The 25063-nt window shown below is 48.6% G+C and overlaps 1 long non-coding RNA gene across 1 annotated transcript; it reads right to left on the bottom strand.

Moving 5' to 3' along the window:
- Positions 1-3013: 3013 nt before the first annotated feature.
- LOC149438482 (uncharacterized) lies at positions 3014-19814 on the bottom strand. Its single transcript, XR_016307908.1, has 7 exons — positions 19687-19814; positions 16078-16127; positions 13222-13323; positions 8659-8685; positions 7669-7695; positions 4821-4883; positions 3014-3565 (listed from the first exon to the last, which is right to left on the bottom strand). It is a non-coding gene; the product is annotated as an uncharacterized LOC149438482 (long non-coding RNA).
- Between the last annotated feature and the right edge of the window lie 5249 nt (positions 19815-25063).

The following is a 25063-nucleotide window of genomic DNA, read 5'->3' as shown; positions in this document are numbered from 1 at the left end:
TCTTGCGGTTGCAACAATGTATCCATTTGTATCCATTTGTATCCATTTGTATCCGTTTCTGGTACAGATGGTTTTATTTGGATACAAATGGATACATTGTTGCAACCGCAAGACTTTTCATATAAAATATAATAGCGGACTGGAATTCTTATAATTTTTTCTTCTTTTTCTTCTTTTTATTTTTCTTTTTCTGCTTCTTTTTCTTTTCTTCTTTTTTTTTCTTCTCCTTTTTTTTTCTTTTTTTCTTCTTCTTTTTCTGCTTCTTTTTATTTTATTTTTCTTCTTCTTTCTCTCTTCTTTTTCTTCTTCTTTCTCTTTTCTTTTTCGTCTTCTTTCTCTTTTCTTTTTCTTCTTCTTTCTCTTTTCTTTTTCTTCTTCTTTCTCTTTTCTTTTTCTTCTTCTTTCTTCTTTTTCTCCTTCTCTTTCTCTCTTCTTTTTCTCCTTCTCTTTCTCTCTTCTTTTTCTTCTTCTCTTTCTCTCTTCTTTCTCTCCTTCTCTTTCTCTCTTCTTTCTCTCCTTCTCTTTCTCTCTTCTTTCTCTCCTTCTCTTTCTCTCTTCTTTCTCTCCTTCTCTTTCTCTCTTCTTTCTCTCCTTCTCTTTCTCTCTTCTTTCTCTCCTTCTCTTTCTCTCTTCTTTCTCTCCTTCTCTTTCTCTCTTCTTTTTCTCCTTCTCTTTCTCTCTTCTTTTTCTCCTTCTCTTTCTCTCTTCTTTTTCTCCTTCTCTTTCTCTCTTCTTTTTCTCCTTCTCTTTCTCTCTTCTTTTTCTCCTTCTCTTTCTCTCTTCTTTTTCTCCTTCTCTTTCTCTCTTCTTTTTCTCCTTCTCTTTCTCTCTTCTTTTTCTCCTTCTCTTTCTCTCTTCTTTTTCTCCTTCTCTTTCTCTCTTCTTTTTCTCCTTCTCTTTCTCTCTTCTTTTTCTCCTTCTCTTTCTCTCTTCTTTCTCTCTTCTTCTTCCAGATCACAGCTCAGATTTTTTTATCGGTAAAACGATCGGCCGCTTTGCCCATCATTGCCAGGAAAATCGGGCGATCGTCAAAATCGGCTGCAAATTTTCCAACATGACCGATAAAAAAAATGTACAAAAAGCCCGAAAAATGGCCGACCAATTAACTTACTAACGGTGCGAAAATCTGCCTTTTTTTTTTTTCCGGCAGAAAAATCAGCCGATATTTGACCCGTCTATGGCCGGCATAAGTGAAGTCATTTGAGGTACAAAAAAATAATGAAATGTACTATTAAGTGTCCATATTCAGTGTGTCCCTTTTATATTGTGTCCCCATCAGAGTGCCCCCCTCTTACATCTGATATCCCCACAAAAGTGCCCCCTCACATCAGGAGTCACCATCAAAGTGTCCCCCTTAAATTGCATGGCCCCATCAGAGTGACCTCCTTACTTTGGGTGTTCTCCTTGAATCAGGTGTCCCCCTTGCATTGAGTGTCACCATCAGAGATCTCCCTTACATTGGGTGTCCCCATCAGAGTGCCCCCTTACATCTGGTATCCCCACAAGTGTGCCCCTTACATCCAGACTCCCCAAAATTGCCCCCTCACATCAGGAGTCCCCATCAGTGTCCCCCTTAATTTTCATGTACCCATCAGAGTGTTCTCTTTACTTTGGGTATTCTCCTTGCATCTGGTGTCGCCATCAAAACACCACCTTACATCAGGGGGTTTTCCATCAGAGTGCCCCCTTACATCGGGGGTGTTGCCATTAGAGAACCCCCTTGCATTGGGTGTCCCCATCGGAGCAACACTTTACATTGGGTGTCCCCATCAGAGTGCCCCCTTATGTCTGGTATCCCCGCAAGTGTGCCCCTTACATCAAGACTCATCAAAAAAGCACCTCCTTACATCGGGTGTCCCCATCAGAAAATCCCCTTGCATTGGGTGTCCCCATCAGAGTGCCCCCTACAATGGGGGTCCCATCAGAGTGCCCCCTTACATCAGGTGTTGCCATCAGAACGCCCCCTTACATCTGGTATCTCCACAAGAGTGTCCCCATGCATCAGGTGTCCCCATCAGAGTGCCCCCCTTACATCTGGTATCCCCACAAAAGTGTCCCCTCACATCAGGAGTCCCAATCAAGTGTCACCCTTAAATTGCATGTCCCCATTAGAGTGTCCTCCTTACATTGGGTGCTCCCCTTGAATTGTGTGTCCCTCTTACATCGGGTGTCCCCATCAGAGCACCCCCTTATATCGGGTGTCCCCATCAGAGCACCCCCTTACATCTGGTATCCCCACAAGAGTGTCCCCTTACATCAGGTGTCCCCATCAGAGTGTCCCCTTACATCAGGTGTCCCCATCAGAGTGCCCCCTTACATCAGGTGTCCCCATCAGAGTGTCCCCTTACATCAGGTGTCCCCATCAGAGTGTCCCCTTACATCAGGTGTTCCCATCAGAGTGATTCCTTACATCAGGTGTCCCCATCAGAGTGCTTCCTTACATCAGGTGTCCCCATCAGAGTGTCCCCTTACATCAGGTGTCCCCATCAGAGTGCCCCCTTACATCAGGTGTCCCCTTGCATCGGGTGTTCCCATCAGTGTCCCCCTTGCATCAGGTTTCCACTTACATTGGATGTCCCCACCAGAGACATAAAAATATAGAAGAGTTCATTTTTATTTGTATGTTGTTGTTTTTTTTTTTTTAATGTTTTGCCTGAATACTGGCTATTGGTTGCTAGGATGCTGGTGACCCTACAAACCAATCACTGCATAGGAGGGGGGGAGGGGGGGGAACCTGCACTGGGGACCGGCTGGCTGGCATCCCATAAGGAACTGCCACTTGTTCCGGGTCCGGACTGCAGTCCGCCATTTATCGCCATTCTGGTTTAGGAAATGAATCGCAGCAGAAACTTCCGCAATACCTGGGAGGAGAAGAAGAGGAAACAGACTGAACTTTTGTAACATTTTATTTCCTCCGATGTAAAGAACAATATACTGAGAATACAAAACTCGATATATATACTGTATATATATATATATATAAAAGAAAAAAAAAGAAAAAGAACAAGAAGCGTGCCAGACACGGACGCAATTTATTTATTTTTTTCGGTATTCTTAAGATTGCAACTTAGTAACGACCACGAAACCGATACGTTGTGAAATAATTCGCCTGCGCCTGTCTGCCTGTCCATTGGTTGATGCTCCGCCCATTCCCGTCCCGTCCCGTGTTTAAAATCCCCCCCCCCCCGGTCAGTGCTCTCTCATTTAATAAATATATACAAATCAGTTACAGGCCCCGCCCTAAATATGTACGCTTGGCTTATGCAGAATTGAAACGTAGATTTGTGCAAAAAAGAACCAACCATATGCGTTATCCCTTTGCTAGAAGTACAAAAAATAGCTGTTGATCTGCCATGAATCCAGTGTGCTTCCTAGAGGGGCTGCTGCACTGCAATCCCAACCAAATAAATTTGTCCATTTATTGAGAGACATAGAGCACGGTGCGAATCCTGATTGTAGAGACAATGATGAGTAAAGCGCACAGCTGTCCTTGTAAAGTTCTGGAAATCTGCTGGCAGTGTGTTATTGCCTCTCGGCGTCCATCGACTCGATCACCACCGGAAAGCTGCAAAAAATAACGAATCCATTGAAGAAATCAGGCATGATCATTGACAAGGGTCTCTGAAGATCACTGGTCCAGTGGGGGGAACAGGCCTTGACCGGATATCCTCAAATCACAGCCTTGACCCAATACCCTCAGGTCTAAGCTTTGATCTGATACCTTCAAGTCACAGCCCTGACCTGATACCCTCAGCCTTGACCCAATACCCTCAGATCACAGCTTTGACCTGATACCCTCAGCCTTGACCCAATACCCTCAGATCACAGCTTTGACCTGATACCCTCAGCCTTGACCCAATACCCTAAGATCACAGCTTTGACCTGATACATTCAGCCTTGACCCAATATCTCAGATCACAGCTTTGACCTGATACCCTCAACCTTGACCCAATACCCCCAGATCACAGCTTTGATCTGATACCCTCAAGTCACAGCTCTGCCCTGATACTCTCAGTCTTGACCCAATACCCTCATGTCACAGCTTTGACCTGATACCCTCAAATCACAGCCCTGACCTGATACCCTCAGCCTTGACCCAGTACCCTCATGTCACAGCTTTGACCCGACACCCTCAAGTTACAGCCCTGACCTGATACCCTCAGCCTTGACCCAATACCCTCACATTACAGCCCTGACCTGATACCCTCAGCCTTAATCCAATATCCTCATGTCACAGCTTTGAACCGGCACCCTAAAGTCACAGCCCTGACCTGATACCCTCAGCCTTGACCCAGTACCCTCATGTCAAAGCTTTGACCCGATACCCTCAAGTCCAAGTCCTGACCTGATACGCTCAACCTTAATCTAATACCCTCAAGTCACAGCCCTGATCTGATATCCTCAGCCTTGACCCAATACCCTCAGATCACAGCTTTGACCCGATATCCTCAAGTCACAGTCCTGACCTGATACCCTCAGCCTTAATCCAAAAACCTTAGGTCACAGCTTTGAACCGACACCGTCAAGTCACAGCCCTGACCTGATACCCTCAGCCTTGACCCAATACCCTCAGATCACAGCTTTGAACCGACACCGTCAAGTCACAGCCCTGACCTGATACCCTCAGCCTTGACCCAATACCCGCAAGTCACAGCCCTGACCTGATACCCTCAGCCTTGACCCAATACCCTGAAGCCACAGCCCTGACCTGACACCCTCAAATCACAGCCTTATCTTGTATTTAAAAGATGCCAATACTGATATTTTACCCACATTTTCCTGACTTAACGCATGCAGATTCAGAGACGTGTCCCACTTACCGTTGTGAGTTCCTGTGCAGAACATCGCTATAATGCACCCCGTGATTACAATCATCTCTTGGACTGAAAATTAAAGAGTGACTCCATTAATAGGGAAAACACAAAGATGGATCTTCACAGGACTCAACTCAACGTACAAGGTGTCAGTGTGTCAGTAGATAGCAGTACATGGCACTGTCAGTGCGGTTGGACACTAGGTGGCATATTAGCCCTATAAATAGGCAACCGACCCATGGCCCTTGTGAGTGCTCTGGTGGAAGACCAAGGTGTCATATAGGCTCCACCCCTCAGATGCCTAAGGTGTCATCCATATTAGAGGAGGAGCAACATATAGACTCTGCCCTCAGGCACCTGGGGGGGGGGGGGTTGCCATATTAGAGTAGGAGTAATATATAGACTCCACCCCTCAGATGCCTGGGGAGCCACCCATATCAGAGGAGATGTAACATATAACTCCACCCCTCAGGTGCCTGGAGTGTCACTCATCAGAATAGGAGTAATATATAGACTCCACACCTCAGGTGCCTGGGGGCGTCACCTGTAGAGGAGGAGTAACTTATAGACTCCACCCCTCAGGTGCCTTGGGTGTCACACATATCAGAGAAGTAACATAAAAACTCCACCCCCCCCCCAGATGCCTGGGGTGTCACTCTTATTAGAGGAGGAGTAATATATAGACTCCGCCCCTCAGGTGCTTGGGGGTGTCACTTGTAAGGTGTAACATATAGACTCCGCCCCTCAAGTGTCTCAGGTGTCACCCATATTAGAGGTGGAGTAGCATATAGGTGGAGTAACATATAGACTTTACCCGTCAGGTGCTTGAGTGTCACTCCTATCAGAAGAAGAGTAATATATAGACTCCGCCCCTCAGGTGCCTGGGGGTGTCACTTGTAAGGTGTAACATATAGACTCCGCCCCTCAAGTGTCTCAGGTGTCACCCATATTAGAGGTGGAGTAGCATATAGGTGGAGTAACATATAGACTTCACCCGTCAGGTGCCTGGGGTGTCACTCCTATCAGAAGAGGAGTAATATATAGACTCCGCCCCTCAGGTGCCTGGGGGTGTCACCTATAAGGTGTAACATATAGACTCCGCCCCTCAAGTGCCTCGTGTGTCACCCATATCAGAGGTGGAGTAGCATATAGGTGGAGTAACATATAGACTCCACCCCTCAGGTGCCTGGAGTGTCACTCATATCAGAGTAGGAGTAATATATAGACTCCACCCCTCAGGTGCCTGGGGCATCACCTGTAGAGGAGGAGTAACTTATAGACTCCACCCCTCAGGTGCCTTGTGTGTCACCCATATCAGAGGAGAAGTAACATCAAAACTCCACCACCCAGTTGCCCGGGGTGTCACTCATATTAGAGGAGGGGTACTATATAGATTCCGCCCCTCAGGTGCCCTGGGCTGTCACCTGTAAGGTATAACATATAGACTCCGCCCCTCAAGTGCCTGGTGTGTCACCATATCAGAGGCGATGTAACATATAGACTCCGCCCCTCAGGTGCCCAGAGTGTCACTCATATTAGAGGAGTACTATATAGACTCCGCCCCTCAGGTGCCTGGGGCTGTCACCTGTAAGGTGTAACATATAGACTCCGCCCCTCAAGTGCCTGGTGTGTCACCTATATCAGAGGAGATGTAACATATAGACCCCCTTAGGTGCCCGGGGCATCATCTGTAGAGGAGGAGTAACTTATAGACTCCACCCCTCATTTGCCTTGGGTGTCACCCATATCAGAGAAGTAACATAAAAACTCCACCCCCCAGGTGCCTGCGGTGTCACTCATATTAGAGGAGGAGCAATATATAGACTCCACCCCTCAGGTGCCTGGGTGTGTCACCCGTAGAGGAGTAATGTATAGACTCCGCCCCTCAGGTGCCTGGGGTGCCACCCATATCAGAGGAGAAGACTCTTTGTGTTCGATAATAACTGTAATTAATATTTCATGAACTGGAAACAAAGTATCACAATGTGTCAGCCGGCCCCGATCCCGCCCATGGTGGCCCTCCATTCTCCTTACATTGCAAAGGTCAGTTAGGCCACGCCTACACTCGAGCATACTGGCATTGCGGGCAGAATCACGTAATTCTCCCCGTGAATCCAGAATCGTGGTAAAACGCGCGTCGCGCCGGCGGTGCCATTATTTTTTACCACGACAAACCGCGTAACATGGCTGCTTCTATCTGGACACGGGGACTGCTGGGACTTGTAGTTCTGTATTGGCTGCATGCTGCTATCTGGATGCTGGGACTGCTGGGACTTCTAGTTCTGTATTGGCTGCATGCTGCTATCTGGACACTGGGACTGCTGGGACTTGTAGTTCTGTATTGGCTGCATGCTGCTATCTGGATGCTGGGACTGCTGGGACTTGTAGTTCTGTATTGGCTGCATGCTGCTATCTGGATGCTGGGACTGCTGGGACTTGTAGTTCTGTATTGGCTGCATGCTGCTCATGGGGCCCCCGGGCAATAGGGGATCATGGGGCCCCTGTGTCCTTGCCCAAACTCAAAAAAGACTATGAAAAAGGTACCAGGGGCATCTCATGGGGCCCCCTACTAATCCCCGGGCCCTCGGGCAGTGCCCGAGTTTCCAAAAGTTCAGTCCGCCCCTGGCTTACGCACCTAAACAATTCACTGCATTTGTATCCATCATGCATAGGTGGACCTACAGGAGATTGTACAATCAGATTGTATAGTGTATGGTCAGCTCCAGAATGATGGTTTGGCGGACGGATCCCTCAAGGAGGGTTGGATGGCAGGTAATGCAGCGGTGATCCATCAGCCAATCATCATCCAGGAATCCCCGCTGTGTCCCCGCCCAGCGCCGTCCTGGGGTCTCACCTGGTCTGGCCTTCTCCGAGCCGTTGTCTGCGGATGGAAACAAATATCGATAAGACGGTTTATCCTGGAATATGATTTCACATCAGAGGAGACAATCCGACATAAATGCTGCACAACTGCCTATGAAAATACCAGGCGCCTGGCTGCAGGCTGCTGAGGGACTGCTGGGACTTGTAGTTCTGTATTGCTGCATGCTGCTATCTGGACACTGGGACTGCTGGGACTTGTAGTTCTGTATTGCTGCATGCTGCTATCTGGACACTGGGACTGCTGGGACTTGTAGTTCCGTATTGGCTGCATGCTGCTATCTTGACATTGGGACTGCTGGGACTTGTAGTTCTGTATTGGCTGCATGCTGCTATCTGGACATTGGGACTGCTGGGACTTGTAGTTCTGTATTGGTTGCTTCTATCTAGGCATTGGGACTGCTGGGACTTGTAGTTCCGTATTGGCTGCATGCTGCTATCTTGACATTGGGACTGCTGGGACTTGTAGTTCTGTATTGGCTGCTTCTATCTAGGCATTGGGACTGCTGGGACTTGTAGTTCTGTATTGGCTGCATGCTGCTATCTGGGCATTGGGACTGCTGGGACTTGTAGTTCTGTATTGGCTGCATGATGCTATCTGGACGCTGGGACGGCTGGGACTTGTAGTTCTGTATTGGCTGCTTCTATCTGGGCATTGGGACTGCTGGGACTTGTAGTTCTGTATTGGCTGCATGCTGCTATCTGGACACTGGGACTGCTGGGACTTGTAGTTCTGTATTAGCTGCATGCTGCTATCTGGATGCTGGGACTGCTGGGACTTGTAGCTCTGTATTGGCTGCATGCTGCTATCTGCACATTGGGGCTGCTGGGACTTGTAGTGCTCCATAGGCCGCTATCTGTACACAGGGACCGCTCAGTGGGCTCTCGCTCGCTCACAGTGTTCTTCCCATGACAGGTCCCCTTTAAGGTTCATATTCAGCCGGAATCGTTCGATGCAACTCACCCAGAAATTCGGTTTGAGGTTCCACACCTGCCAATAAAAAACACAGAAGGCGATGAGTCGGGGATTCCCAGCCGCACTCTACATGTGACAATAAGGTAGGGGCGGACTGACTATTTGGGCCCGGGGCCAGTAGGGGGCCCCATGAGATGTCCCTGGTACCTTTCATAGGCTTTTTTGAGTGTGGTTTGAGTGTGGGCGAGGACACAGGGGCCCCATGATCCTCTGTTGCCCGGGGGCCCCATGAGTTGTCAGTCCGCCCTTGTAATAAGGGAAGACGATGCTGGGGGGATTTACTAAAACTGGAGAGTGCAGAATCTGGTGCAGCCAATCAGCTTCCAGCTTTTATTGCCAAAGCTTCACTGAACAAGCTGAAGCTGGAAGCTGATTGGCCGCCGGGCACGGCTGCACCGGATTCTGCACTCTCCGGTTTTAGTAAATCCGTTCCATTGAAGAGTCGGGGATTCCCGTCCACACGGGACCGCAAGATCTCACTTCTGTTTTTGGCTCGCTGCCACCCATCTGCCGGCGGTGAAACCGCAAGTCGGGTTAACCCCCCGTGCGCTCTCCACCACCATGATCGGCGGAGACGTCTTCAGCTGCACTCAGGGGCGGACTGACAACTCATGGGGCCCCCAGGCAATAGGGGATCATGGAGCCCCGTGTCCTCGCCCACACTCAAAGCACATCCAAAAAAGCCTATAAAAAAGGTACCAGGGGCATTTCATGGGGCCCCTTACTGACCCCGGGCCCCTGGGCAGTGCCTGAGTGCTCGAATGGTCAGTCCGCCCCTGGCTGCACACATAGGGGCCGTCAGGAGGTTTCCTTCCTTGCTTCATCCTTGGGCTGATCAATAGATAGAGCCCACCTCGTTCCCTGGCTGGGGGGCCGCCATTTTGACAGCCCTGCATAAAGCGTCTAATAACTTCATTATGGCCATCTAGTGGCCGCGATGCAACATTTTCCTGAAATACCTCAATCAGGAAAATCCCGCATTATCGCCAATAGATGGCGCTGTTCAAAAAAAAAAAAAACACATTACGGTGATTATTCCCGGTGTGAATGCTTCAGACGTTCCTACAGCGTTTTATTATTTTATAAATAGCCCCGTGTGTTCTGATTGGCTGTAGGCAGAAAGTTGTGCGCAATCAGGGATGATTTATTTCACGAATGATGCGCCACGAGGTCCAGATTTTTTTTCTACGTCTGTATTATGAGGCACGGAACTTACAAGGATTAACAAAAGAAGATACTTTGTATCTAGGTATGTATTCTACGGTGGGACCAGGGGAGGACTGACCATTCACCATGGGGGGTGGGAGACTGAGGAAATGCTTCCTTCTTGCCTGCAGCAGACTGATGACCAGGGGCGGACTGACCATTCACCATGGGGGGTGGGAGACTGAGGAAATGCTTCCTTCTTGCCTGCAGCAGACTGATGACCAGGGGCGGACTGACCATTCACCATGGGGGGTGGGAGACTGAGGAAATGCTTCCTTCTTGCCTGCAGCAGACTGATGACCAGGGGCGGACTGACCATTCACCATGGGGGGTGGGAGATTGAGGAAATGCTTCCTTCTTGCCTGCAGCAGACTGATGACTAGGGGCGGACTGACCATTCGAGCACTCGGGCACAGCCCGGGGGCCCGGGGTCAGTAGGGGGCCCCATGAGATGCCTCTGGTACCCTTTATAGGCATTTCTGGGTGTGCTTTGAGTGTGGGCGAGGACACGGGCCCCATGATCCCCTACTTCCCGGGGGCCCCATGAGTTGTCAGTCCGCCCCTGGGTGGGACTGGTTTGCGCGGCGGTCTTAGAATTTTTTTGCGCCTCGACTCCCGAGACGAGCGGAATCAGCAGTTTCTTTTGTGCCGAGCTTGTAAAGTGAGGTTAGACGTCGTGCTCGCAGCGAGCGACCGCGGAATGTTCCGGGTTTCTAGTGACTCAACGCTTGGTCTCGTGGTCGCCGCAATGACTGGGGAGGGTGTGGCGCTCGTCTCTCTTAAAGGGGAACACCTGCGGTTCTAATAATTCTCATCACGGGTGTCAAACTGGCTGCCCTCCAGCTGTAACCAAACTACAAGTCCCATCATGCCTCTGCCTTTGGGAGTCACGCATGTAACTGTCAGCCTTGCAATGGCTCATGGGACTTGTAGTTTGGTTACAGCTGGAGGGCAGCCAGTTTGACATCCCCTCTCTGTATCTATATAAACTACAAGTCCCATGAGGCATTGCAAGGCTGACAGTTACATGCATGACTCCCAAAGGCAGGGGCATGATGGGACTTGTAGTTTATATAGATACGGAGCAGGGATGTCAAACTGGCTGCCCTCCAGCTGTTGCCAAACTACAAGTCCCATCATGCCTCTGCCTTTGGGAGTCACGCATGTAACTGTCAGCCTTGCAATGCCTCATGGGACTTGTAGTTTGGTTACAGCTGGAGGGCAGCCAGTTTGACATCCCCTCTCTGTATCTATATAAACTACAAGTCCCATGAGGCATTGCAAGGCTGACAGTTACATGCATGACTCCCAAAGGCAGGGGCATGATGGGACTTGTAGTTTATATAGATACGGAGCAGGGATGTCAAACTGGCTGCCCTCCAGCTGTTGCCAAACTACAAGTCCCATCATGCCTCTGCCTTTGGGAGTCACGCTTGTAACTGTCAGCCTTGCAATGCCTCATGGGACTTGTAGTTTGGCAACAGCTGGAGGGCAGCCAGTTTGACATCCCTGCTCCGTATCTATATAAACTACAAGTCCCATGAGGCATTGCAAGGCTGACAGTTACATGCATGACTCCCAAAGGCAGGGGCATGATGGGACTTGTAGTTTATATAGATACGGAGCAGGGATGTCAAACTGGCTGCCCTCCAGCTGTTGCCAAACTACAAACCCCATCATGCCTCTGCCTTTGGGAGTCACCCTTGTAACTGTCAGCCTTGCAATGTATCATGGGACTTGTAGTTTGGCAACAGCTGGAGAGCCGCCAGTTTGACATCCCTGCTCCGTATCTATATAAACTACAAGTCCCATGAGGCATTGCAAGGCTGACAGTTACATGCGTGAATCCCAAAGGCAGGGGCATGATGGGACTTGTAGTTTGGCAACAGCTGGAGGGACGCTAGTTTGACACCCAGGCAACAGTCCTTGATAGGCAGCTGAAAATATGGCCATGTGTTTTTTTTCATGAGAAGTGGTGGCTGCATTTCTTTTCCTTTTTTTTTTCGCTTTCTTTCCTTTGTTTTCAGCAGGTGATCCGGCCAGTAAGTCTGTTGTTTTTCAACAAAACAAGTCTTGTAGATGTAGCCAGTGGCGTCCCGAGGCAGGTGCGGGGGTGTGCGTCGCAACGGGTGACACCTATCTCACGGGGTGACACCGCCGGACCCGCTCCACGAAAAGGTAAGTTGTAAAGCAAGCCGACGATCCCCACAGGACGGATCTGATCCGACCCCAATCCGCAGATCTGATCCATCCTGCGGGGATCGTCGGCTTTCTTTACAACTTACCTTTTCGTGGAGCGGGTCCGGCGGTGTCACCCCGTATAGGTTGCATGCCGACGATCCCCTCAGGACGGATCCGATCCGGCCCCAATCCGCAGATCTGATCCATCCTGCGGGGATCGTCGGCTTTCTTTACAACTTACCTTTTCGTGGAGCGGGTCCGGCGGTGTCACCCCGTACAGGTTGCATGCCGACGATCCCCGCAGGATGGATCGAAAAAATTTGAACTCGCAGACAACGCACTTGCCAAATGTGTCCATTGATGTCTATGGGCCCTTAAAGGGGAAGTAAACCCCAAACCAAAAACGTGATATATCCCAGCTTACCAATCATTAGATGGGGTGGCTGCATTAGTCTTTTTTTTTCTCCTGATGATCTGGGCAGTAACACACCTCCTGTATTAGAGCCCCCCAACTCTGGAGGAAGGAGCAAAGGAGACACCTTTTGGACAGCAGTATTGTCAGCCGAGGGGAGTATTAGACGGACTAGCAGATTTAAATACATTAACAAATTGCAGCCAGACTCCGGCTAGCCCTGTATAAGTAGTTTTTTTTAATTCCTTTTGGGATAACGGTTTTACAAAAATAAAAGCAGATCATCGTAAGCACCCCTGTCAGTGGTAAATGGCCTGTCTCAACCCTCTAACTGCTACATCCAGGGGCATACCTAGGGTTGGTGTCACCCGGTGCGATTTACTGCCCCTTTAAGGGCCCATAGACATCAATGGACACATTTGGCAACTGCGTTGTCTGCGAGTTCAAATTTTTCACACCACAAAGTGAAGCATCGCGGATGAGACAATGCGAACAGACCCAAGCGAACGCCATGTCCGCCTGAAGGTAAGCAGTAGAGGGCCAGTAAAAAAAAAACACAGGACAGTTGCCTATTTTTTTACCGCCCCTTTTGCTTCCCGTAAGAACAACTGGATTATGGCTGGCTGCCCCTTCCCCCAAGTGTTCCTTAGGGGCCTACTGACATCAATGGACACGTTTTTATGAGCGCAAGGCGGCAAAATCACTACGACGCAAAGTGCGGCGAACCTTCCGAAATAATTATATTTACTAACCAGAACCACCAGAGCCTTCAAAGAAGTCATCTGCATCCCCCTGGGTAGAATTGTCTGTTGGGCCCACCAGTGTGCTGTCCTCGCTGTCATCACTGGACGTGACTTGTGGGGAGAAAAAAAGTGAAGAGCCATATTAATCATAAAATATATACACTATATTGTCCAAAAGTATTGGCCCCGCCCTCCAAATCATGTGATTCAGGTGTTCCAATCCCCTCCATATCATGTGATTCAGGTGTTCCAATCCCCTCCCAATCATGTGATTCAGGTGTTCCAATCCCCTCCATATCATGTGATTCAGATGTTCCAATCCCCTCCATATCATGTGATTCAGGTGTTCCAATCCCCTCCCAATCATGTGATTCAGGTGTTCCAATCCCCTCCATATCATGTGATTCAGGTGTTCCAATCCCCTCCCAATCATGTGATTCAGGTGTTCCCCTCCCCCTCCATGGACACAGGTGTATACAATCAAGCCCCTAGGCATGCAGACGGCTTCTACAAACATTGGTGAAAGAATGGGTCGCTCTCAGGAGCTCAGTGACTCCAAGCGTGGTCCCGTGATAGGTGGTCACCTGGGCAATAAGTCCATCCGTGACATTTCCTGGCTACTAAATACTCCACGCTCAACTGTTAGTGGGATTATAACAAAGTGGAAGCAACTGGGAACAACAGCCACTCAGCCACCAAGTGGTAGGCCACGTCACATGACAGGGCGGGGTCAGCGCATGCTGAAGCGCACAGTGCGCAGAAGTCACCAACTGTCTGCAGAGTCAATAGCTAAAGACCTCCAAACTTGGTGTGGACTTCAAATGAGCCCAACAACAGTGCGTAGAGAGCTTCATGGAATGGGTTTCCATGGCCGAGCAGCTGCATCCAAGCCTTCCATCACCAAGTGCAATGCAAAGCATTGGATGCCGTGGTGTAAAGCATGCCGCCACTGGACTCTAGAGCATGGAGACGTGTTCTCTGGAGGGACCAATCACGCTTCTCTGTCTGGCAATCCGATGGACGTGTCTGGGTTTGGAGGTGGCCAGGAGAACGGTACTTGCCTGACTGCATTGTGCCAAGTGTAAAGTTTGGTGGATGGGGGATGATGGTGTGGGGTTGTTTTTCAGGGGTTGGGCTTGGCCCCCTAGTTCCAGTGAAGGGAACTCTTAAGGCGTCAGCATATCAAGACATTTGGACAATTTGATGCTCCCAACTTTGTGGGAAGAGTATAGGATGAAAGAGTAGAAGGATGACCTCATAACTGCTTCTCCTTTCATTGTCCAATCAGCATTCTAGGGGTGTGTTCTAGACCGAGATGTTGCCGCTGGTTTTGAGCTCTCATTGGTAATGTTCAGTCTATGAGTCTCAGCCAAGAAATAACCGGTAATTAATATTGTGGCTATTGGTTTACCTCGAATCAGTTTCTGGAAAAGTATTCTATTCATTTATTACATACAGCTGTGATTTCTAAACAGAGTTTCAAAGTCAGAATTCTAGAATTAAAAGTCAATATTCTGAGGTATCTTAGAATTCTGACTTTCTGAAATTCTGAAATTGAATCTTGAAATTGTTGTCACTCTGAATCTCAGAATTCTGATTTTGAATCTCAGAATTCTGACTTTGATTCTAGGAATAATTCTGGCTTTTAACCTCAGAATTCTGACTTTGAGTCTTTTAATCATTCTGACTTTGAATTTCAGAATTCTGACTTTGAATATTAGAATCATTCTGATTTGAATCTCAGAATTCTGATTGTAATCTTGGAATCATTCTGATGTTTAACCTCAGAATTCTGACTTTGAATCATTCTGATTTTGAATCTCACAATTCTGACTTTGCATCTTGGGATTGTTGTGACTCTGAATCTCAGAATTCTGCCTTTGAAACTTAGAATTCTGACTTTAAATCTTGCAATCATTCTGGCTTTCAACTTAGAATTCTGACTCTGAATAATTCTGATTTAGAATCTAAGAATTCTGACTTTGATTCCAGGAATAATTCTGTCTTTTAACCTCAGAATTCCGACTTTGAATCTTGGAATCATTCTGACTTTGAATTTCATAATTCTGACTTTGCATCTTGGAGTCATTCTGATTTGAGTCTCAGAATTCTGACTTTTAATCTTGGAATCATTCTGATGTTTAACCTCAGAATTCTGACTTTGAATCATTCTCATTTTGAATCTCAGAATTCGGACTTTGCATCTTGGGATCGTTGTGACTCTGAATCTCAGAATTCTGCCTTTGAAACTTAGAATTCTGACTTTGATTCTAGGAATAATTCTGGCTTTTAACCTCAGAATTCTGACTTTGAATCTTGGAATCATTCTGACTTTGAATTTCATAATTTTGACTTTGCATCTTGGAGTCATTCTGATTTTGAATCTCAGAATTCTGACTTTGCATCTTGGGATCGTTGTGACTCTGAATCTCAGAATTTTGCCTTTGAAACTTAGAATTCTAAAATTTGATTCTAGGAGTCATTCTGATTTGAATCTCAGAATTCTGAATTTGATTCTAGGAGTCATTCTGATTTGAATCTCAGAATTCTGACTTTGAATCTTGGAGTCGTTCTGATTTAAATCTCAGATATCTGACTTTGAATCTTGGAATCATTCTGACTTTTAACCTCAGAATTCTGACTTTGAATCATTCTGATTTCGAATCTCAGAATTCTGACTTTGCATCTTGGAATCATTCTGACTTCTAACCTCAGAATTTTGTGTAACAGTTTTTAGGATGGCCCCCGGGCTCTTCTGTAGAGAAGTGTAATCTCCATAATATATATATATATACAAATAACGATGTATATACTGCATTCAAACACGGATGAAGTTCTTCCTCTTAACACACAGACACGACTTACCGCACGCTGCGGAGAGTAAAAGCAGAATTGCTGCCCAGAGGAGCGTCATCCTGAAAAAAAAAAAAGAAGTACGGAAAGTGAAGAAAACGTGCAGACAGACGTGAGGCAACCCGCATCGAATATTGTGATAAACACCGAGGTTCACACGGGAAACGGCACTGAGCCGACCCAGACAAATCGATAGATAGAAATCAATAGATCAATCAAAACAGGTTTTCCTCATCATATAACTAATGCAAAGTATATTGATTGATTGATTGATTGATAATAAGACAGATACTGTAAATAGTATCAACCCATTCTTATCAATACCTGTATTTAATCTGTCTGCCTGTCTGCCTGCCTGCCTGTCTGTCTGCCTGCCTGTCTGCCTGTCTGTCTCTCTGCCTGTCTGTCTGTCTGCCTGTCTGCCTGTCTGCCTGTCTGCCTGCCTGCCTGTCTGCCTGCCTGTCTGCCTGTCTGCCTGTCTGTCTCTCTGCCTGTCTGTCTGCCTGCCTGCCTGTCTGCCTGTCTGTCTCTCTGCCTGTCTGTCTGTCTGTCTGCCTGCCTGCCTGCCTGCCTGCCTGTCTGCCTGTCTGTCTGTCTGCCTGTCTGTCTGCCTGTCTGTCTGCCTGCCTGTCTGTCTGCCTGTCTGTCTGTCTGCCTGTCTGTCTGCCTGCCTGCCTGTCTGCCTGTCTGTCTCTCTGCCTGTCTGTCTGTCTGCCTGCCTGCCTGCCTGCCTGCCTGCCTGCCTGTCTGCCTGTCTGTCTGTCTATCTGTCTGTCTGCCTGCCTGTCCGCCTGTCTGTCTGTCTGCCTGTCTGTCTGCCTGTCTGCCTGCCTGCCTGTCTGCCTGCCTGTCTGCCTGTCTGTCTGCCTGCCTGTCTGTCTCTCTGCCTGTCTGTCTGTCTGTCTCCCTGCCTGCCTGCCTGCCTGCCTGTCTGTCTGTCTGCCTGCCTGTCTGTCTGTCTGCCTGTCTGCCTGTCTGTCTGTCTGCCTGTCTGTCTGCCTGCCTGTCTGCCTGTCTGTCTGTCTGCCTGTCTGTCTGCCTGTCTGCCTGTCTGTCTGCCTGCCTGTCTGTCTGCCTGTCTGTCTGTCTGCCTGTCTGTCTGCCTGTCTGTCTGTCTGTCTGTCTGTCTGCCTGTCTGCCTGTCTGTCTGCCTGTCTGTCTGTCTGCCTGTCTGTCTGCCTGTCTGTCTGTCTGCCTGTCTGTCTGCCTGTCTGTCTGCCTGTCATGATTACAGTGTTTTCTGGGTCCATTCTCTTCTTTTTCTCTGTCATTTTCCAGCCCCCCCCCAATGCAGAAGTCGATACTTTTCTCTTAGGAAATACTCTTCAAATGTTGAATTTATGGGCTCAGGATCTGTCGCTGCTTCCAGAGTTCAGGCAGATGTCAGCTGGGAGCTCCCGGGACTCAGAAAAAACTACAGCCGGATGTTCCTAATACTCCTAACACTGTTTTGCAGGGTATAGTGGGGTACAGCGGGGCTCAGTGGGGAACATCGGGGTACAGCGGGGCTCAGTGGGGTTCAGCAGGGCTCAGTGGGGTACAGCGGGGTACAGTGGGGCTCAGTGGGGTACAGCGGGGCTCAGTGGGGTACAGCGGGGTACAGCGGGGCTCAGTGGGGTACAGCGGGGCTCAGTGGAGTACAGTGGGGCTCAGCGGGGTACAGCGGGGTACAGCAAGGCTCAGTGGGGTACAGAGGGGCTCAGTCCTGGTCATTTAAAAAAAGAACCCTCCAGCCTTATAACCCCCCCAGTCATATTACCCCCCCCAGCTTTTTAACCCATCAGATTTATAACCTTCCCCCCAGTCTTATAACCCCCCCCAACCTCCTAATCCCCCAGCCTTATAACCCCCCAACTTCATACCCCCCCATAATCTCATATTCCCTCGGCCTTATCACCCCGTGTGTCTTATACCCCAGCCTTATAACTTCCAAGCCTTACAATCCCAGCCTTATAACCCCCCCAGCCTGATAACCCCCCCCCCCAGACTTTAAAGCTCTCGCTCTTATAACCCCCCCAGCCTTAAACTGCCCCAGTTTAATAGTCCCTCAGTCCTATAACTCCCCAGCTGTATAACCCCCCAGTCTTATAACACCTTAACCTTATAACCCCCCTCCCAGGTTTGTAATCCCTCAGCCTTATAACCCCCCCACTAGTCTTATAACTCCTCAGCCTTTTAACTCTCCAGCCTTATATGCCCTACTCCTATAACCCCCACTCCTATAACCCCCACTCTTATAACCCCCAGCTTTTAACCCCCAGCCTTATAAACCCCTAGTCCTATACTATAAGTCCCTTTGGCTTATAACCCCCCCTTCCCAAAGCCTTATAACACCCTCCAATTTTATAACCTCCCAGCTGTATAACTCCCCACCCAGTATTATAACTCACTCAGCCTTATAACCCCCCAGCCTTTTATACCCCCCAGTCCTATAACCCCCCAGCCTGATACTTCCCAGTCCTATAACCCCCACTCTTATAACCCCCAGCCTTATATACCCCCCCAGTCCTATAACCTCCCAGCCTTATATACCCCCCCAGTCCTATAACCCCCCCAGCCTTATATACCCCCCCAGTCCTATAACCCCCCCAGCCTTATATAACCCCCCCCAGCCTTATATACCCCCCCAGTCCTATAACCCCCCCAGCCTTATATACCCCCCCAGTCCTATAACCCCCCCAGCCTTATATAACCCCCCAGTCCTATAACCCCCCCAGCCTTATATACCCCCCAGTCCTATAACCCCCTCAGCCTTATATAACCCCCTCAGTCCTATAACCCCCAGCCTTATATACCCCCCTCAGTCCTATAACCCACACTCTTATAACCCCCCCCCCCCCAAAGCCTTATAACTCCCCCAGCTTTATAACCCCCCAGCCTTTTAGCCCCCAGTCTTATAACTCCCCAGCCTTATAATCACCCAGCTTTTTAGCCCCCCCATTTTAAAACCTCCCAATCTTAGAACCCCCCTAGTTTATAACCCCCCCAGCTTTTAGCCCCCCAGTCTTATAACCTCCCAATCTTAGATCCCCCTGTCTTATAACCCCCCAGCCTTTTAGCCCCCCAATCCTATATTCTCCCAGTCTTAGAACCCTACAGTCTTATAACCCCCCAGTCTTATAACCCCCCAGTCTTATAACCGCCCCAGTCTTATAACCGCCCAGTCTTATAACCGCCCCAGTCTTATAACCCCCCCAGTCTTATAACCCCCCAGTCTTATAACCTCACAGCCTTTTAGCCCCCCAATCCTATATTCTCCCAGTCTTATAACCCCCCAGCCTTTTAGCCCCCCAGTCTTATAACCTCCCAATCTTAGAACCCCCCCATCTTATAACCCCCCAGCCTTTTAGCCCCCCAGTCTTATAACCTCCCAATCTTAGAACCCCCCCATCTTATAACCCCCCAGCCTTTTAGCCCCCCAGTCTTATAACCTCCCAATCTTAGAACCCCCCCATCTTATGACCCCCCAGCCATTTAGCCCCCCAGTCTTACAACCTCCCAATCAAATAATCCTTTAGTCTTCTCACCCCCCAGATCCCAGACAAAGGTTCGATATCTGCAGTAATAATCGCCCCCCCGCCATCACCCCATTCACAGAGCTGTAGCAGCCGCCAAACTTACGTGTGTCCTCGCCGCAGCACAGACGCGGATCTGCAGGGAGCATCACCGACTGCTGGAATATATTCGTCGTCTGTGGTCTGAGAGCCACCACTTCCTCTAGAAGTTGTAAGAAGAAGACGCCGAGAAGACATGACATGAATTTCACGTTTCCTCACATTGATGTGGAGGGGCTGATGATGTCACTCTGGGAGAATTTAACTTTTTAGCTCCTTGCAAGAAATAGCATAGAATTCCTAAATCTCACCTCCGGCCTTCCATTCAGTCTTGCACAGGTGTACCGGCTCCTCCCCTTCAGTCCTGCACAGGTGCATCGGCTCCTCCCCTTCAGTCTTGCACAGGCGTACCGGCTCCTCCCCTTCAGTCCTGCACAGGTGTATCGGCTCCTCCCCTTCAGTCTTCCACAGGTGTACTGGCTCCTCCCCTTCAGTCTTGCACAGGTGTACCGGCTCCTCCCCTTCAGTCTTGCACAGGTGTATCGGCTCCTCCCCTTCAGTCTTCCACAGGTGCACTGGCTCCTCCCCTTCAGTCTTGCACAGGTGTACCGGCCCCTCCCCTTCAGTCTTGCACAGGTGTATCGGCCCCTCCCCTTCAGTCTTGCACAGGTGTACCGGCTCCTCCCCTTCAGTCTTGCACAGGTGTATCGGCCCCTCCCCTTCAGTCTTGCACAGGTGTAGCGGCTCCTCCCCTTCAGTCTTCCACAGGTGTACCGGCCCCTCCCCTTCAGTCTTGCACAGGTGTATCGGCCCCTCCCCTTCAGTCTTGCACAGGTGTACTGGCTCCTCCCCTTCAGTCTTGCACAGGTGTATCGGCCCCTCCCCTTCAGTCTTGCACAGGTGTAGCGGCTCCTCCCCTTCAGTCTTGCACAGGTGTATTGGCCCCTCCCCTTCAGTCTTGCGCCGGTGTAGCGGCTCCTCCCCTTCAGTCTTGCACAGGTGTAGCGGCTCCTCCCCTTCAGTCTTGCACAGGTGTACCGGCTCCTCCCCTTAAGTCTTACACAGGTGTACCGGCTCCTCCCCTTCAGTCTTACACAGGTGTACCGGCTTCTCTCCTGGTCTGAAATGCCTCTTTCATTCATTAGATTTCAGTCCTTTCAATCATGAAGGGTGCACATCATATGTGGGCGTTACTTGCTAATGCAGCCTGCCTAGGATCGGCCACTCCCCCATTCTGACACCCACCCATCAAGGCATTTGATATTTGCATAACTCCTCCCACTACTTTAATCAGGGCTGTGATGTTTTCAGGAAGCTATGTACAGCACCCTGCCGGCCCCTCCCACCAGCCGTGATCTGCCTGCATTGCATAGAGCAGCACAGAGACCCTGTGATGACATCACAGGGTCTAAAATAAGTGTAATGTAATTCAAAGATTTTAATTAACAACCTCATTAGCATGTTGGTGGGGGAGGGGGGAGGCATGCTCAGTAATGCATACTTTAGGGTACGTTACAGAGATCACAGCTCTCCCCCTCACAGTGCCTTCAAGTGATTGCAAAGGTTCCGACATTTAAAAAAAAACAACAAACATGTCATACTTACCTGCACTGTGTAATAGTTTTGCACAGAGAAACCAAGATCCTCCTCTTCTTGGGTCCCCTGCCAGCGCTCCTGGCCCCTCCCCCCTGCTGACTGCCCCCAGAGCAAGCAGATTGCTCTGGGGGCACTCATGTGTGCTTGCTCCTATAACCCCGCTGTCTGTTTCCTCCTCACTGGCTGTGATTGACAGCAGCGGAAACCAATGGCTCCCCCTGCTGTGTCTCAGCCAATGAGGAAGCAGAGACCCAGGAGAACTTCTGCTCTTGTGCACAGTGCTGGACTGGGATCAGGCTCAAGAATTATAAAGGGGGGGGGGAGCTACAAACTGAAGGTCAATGACCTTCATGCATTAAATAGAAACCTTCAGGGATTAGGACCGTTTCAGAAGCACGACACCATCTTTGTTTGGGCATCATCCAGGGGCCACCACCCACTTCCTGGATGGAGATGCCGACCTAAGGCCTCACGCACAGCGGGCGTTAAAAAACGCAAGTTTTCTGGTGTTTTTTTTAGCGTTTGTGTATTAGCATTTAGCCACATTTTTCATCATTCGCATTTTTATTGTCTCAAAAAATGCCGCTTTTACCAGCGTTACAGCGCTAAAAAAACTCCTTTGGAAAACGATTTTCAACTGAATGGTCAAATCATACGATCGTTTTTCCGAAAAGAATACGCGCCATGAGCCGTGACCTGGAAGGAACAGAAGTCTCGCCTGTTATATGGGGGGAACGTTATGACTCGGTCAGCCAATATTCGAAATCATTAATGGCGCCATCGGATTACCGAGCGCACGACGTTTCTGATTTTCGAACAACAAATCGTTCGGAATTCAAACCCGTGTATGACCTGCATTAGTCACTTGGTGAGTTTAATTACCACCTTATGCCGGCCATACATGGGTCAAAAATCGACCGATTTTTCCTCTGAAAATCGGACCTAATCGGCCGATTTTCGCTTTGTTAATGGATCAATGGCACTGGCCGTATTTCGTGGCTCCTCCCTTTTTCGGTGATCGGGCATGATGGAAAATTCATGAAAAACGACCGATTTTCGACTCGATGGTCAAATCGTACGATCTTTTTTCCTAAAAGAATATGCGCATGAGCCGTGACCTGGAAGGAACAGAAGTCTTGCCTGTTATATGGGGGGAACTTTATGACTCGGTCGACCGATTTTCAAAATCATTGATGGCGCCATCGGATTACCGAACAAACGACCTTTCCGATTTTCGGACAAAAAATCGTTCGGAAATCGACCCGTGTATGGCCTGCATTAGTCACTTGGTGAGTTTAATTACCACCTTATGCCAGCCATACATGGGTCAAAAATCGGCCGATTTTTGCTCTGTTAGTGGATCAGTGGCACTGGCCGATTTTCGTGGTTCCTCCCCTTTTAGGTGATCGGGCATGTTGGAAAATTCATGAAAAATGACCGATTTTCGACTCAATGGTTAAATCGTACGATCGTTTTTCCTAAAAGAATACACGCATGAGCTGTGACCTGGAAGGAACAGAAGTTTCTCCTGTTATATGGGGGGAACTTTATGACTCGGTCGGCCGATTTTCGAAATCAGTGATGGCGCCATCGGATTACCGAGCGAACAACGTTTCCCATTTTCGGACAACAAATCGTTCGGAATTTGACCCGTGTATGACCTGCATTAGTCACTTGGTGAGTTTAATTACTACCTTATGCCGGCCATACATGGGTCAAAAATTGATCGATTTTTCCTCTGAAAATCGGACCTAATCGGCTGATTTTCGCTTGGTTAGTGGATCAATGGCACTGGCCGATTTTTGTGGTTCCTCTCCTTTTCGGTGAGCGGACATGTTGGAAAATTCATGAAAAACGACCGATTTTCGACTCAATGGTTAAATCGTACGATCGTTTTTCCTAAAAGAATACACGCATGAGCTGTGACCTGGAAGGAACAGAAGTTTCTCCTGTTATATGGGGGGAACTTTATGACTCGGTCGGCCGATTTTCGAAATCAGTGATGGCGCCATCGGATTACCGAGCGAACAACGTTTCCCATTTTCGGACAACAAATCGTTCGGAATTCGACCCGTGTATGACCTGCATTAGTCACTTGGTGAGTTTAATTACTACCTTATGCCGGCCATACATGGGTCAAAAATTGATCGATTTTTCCTCTGAAAATCTGACCTAATCGGCTGATTTTCGCTTGGTTAGTGGATCAGTGGCACTGGCCGATTTTCGTGGTTCCTCCCCTTTTAGGTGATCGGGCATGTTGGAAAATTCATGAAAAACGACTGATTTTCGACTCGATGGTCAAATCATACGATCGTTTTTCCAAAAAGAATATGCGCCATGAGCCGTGACCTGGAAGGAACAGAAGTCTCGCCTGTTATATGGGGGGAACTTTATGACTCGGTCGGCCGATTTTCGAAATCAATGATGGCGCCATCGGATTACCGAGTGAACAACGTTTCCGATTTTCGGACAACAAATCGTTCGGAATTCGACCCGTGTATGGCCTGCATTAGTCACTTGGTGAGTTTAATTACCACCTTATGCCGGCCATACATGGGTCAAAAATTGACCGATTTTTCCTCTGAAAATCGGACCTAATCGGCTGATTTTCGCATTGTTAGTGGATCAGTGGCACTGGCCAATTTTCCTGGTTCCTCCCCTTTTCGGTGATCGGGCATGTTGGAAAATTCATGAAAAACGACCGATTTTCGACTCAATGGTTAAATCGTACGATCGTTTTTCCTAAAAGAATACACGCATGAGCTGTGACCTGGAAGGAACAGAAGTTTCTCCTGTTATATGGGGGGAACTTTATGACTCGGTCGGCCGATTTTCGAAATCAATGATGGCGCCATCGGATTACCGAGCGAACAACGTTTCCCATTTTCGGACAAAAAATCGTTCGGAATTTGACCCGTGTATGACCTGCATTAGTCACTTGGTGAGTTTAATTACCACCTTATGCCGGCCATACATGGGTCAAAAATTGACCGATTTTCCCTCTGAAAATCGGACCTAATCGGCTGATTTTCGCATTGTTAGTGGATCAATGGCACTGGCCGATTTTTGTGGTTCCTCCCCTTTTCGGTGATCGGACATGGTGGAAAATTCGTGAAAAACGACCGATTTTTGGCTCGGTCAAATCGTACGATCGTTTTTCCAAAAAGAATACATGCGTGAGCCGCGACCTGGGAGGAACAGAAGTCTTGCCTGTTATATGGGGGGAACTTTATGACTCGGTCGGCCAATATTCAAAATCATTGATGGCGCCATCGGATTACCGAGTGAACGATGTTTCCGATTATCGGACAAAAAATCGTTCGGAATGCCAACCATGCATGGCCTGCTTTAGTAGCACGCAACGACATTGCCGCGCCGAAGGCGATGACATCACCGCTCTCGCAGCAAGTCTGCCATACACCACACCCGACCTTCTCTGATTACCGGCATCGTCCCGACCGAATCAGATTACAGAGCACGCTCCTTCCAGTAAAAGGAAAGAAAAGAAAATGACTACCCGTGTAATAATGATAATCGCATTGCCTCGGGCGACGTGAAAGAGCCAAGAATGTGGAAGGACGCTTTGCATTTTCTGCTGAGTATATGGGAAGTGATTGGTGTGTGGGACAGTCCCCTAAAATGTTCAATCGTGCAAAACGGTTCAGGGCAGAGGTATTGTGTCAGCTAAAGGGGTCCATTCTTTTGTTGAAGAAACTAAAAAAAATTTGCATAGCCAATGTGAAAGTGCATAAAAAGCAAACAAAAGAAAACGAATGTTATTAGGCTGCTTCTTGTGCAGGACGAATAGTTATTCTGGTTGGAAAAGTCCATCCAGTTCAACCATAGAT

The sequence above is a fragment of the Staurois parvus genome, unplaced genomic scaffold, assembly GCF_062004578.1.
Source record: "Staurois parvus isolate SC_StPar_1 unplaced genomic scaffold, SC_StPar_1.0 ptg001191l, whole genome shotgun sequence".
Taxonomy (NCBI): Eukaryota; Metazoa; Chordata; class Amphibia; order Anura; family Ranidae; genus Staurois; species Staurois parvus.
This window is presented reverse-complemented; position numbering and strand designations above follow the sequence as displayed.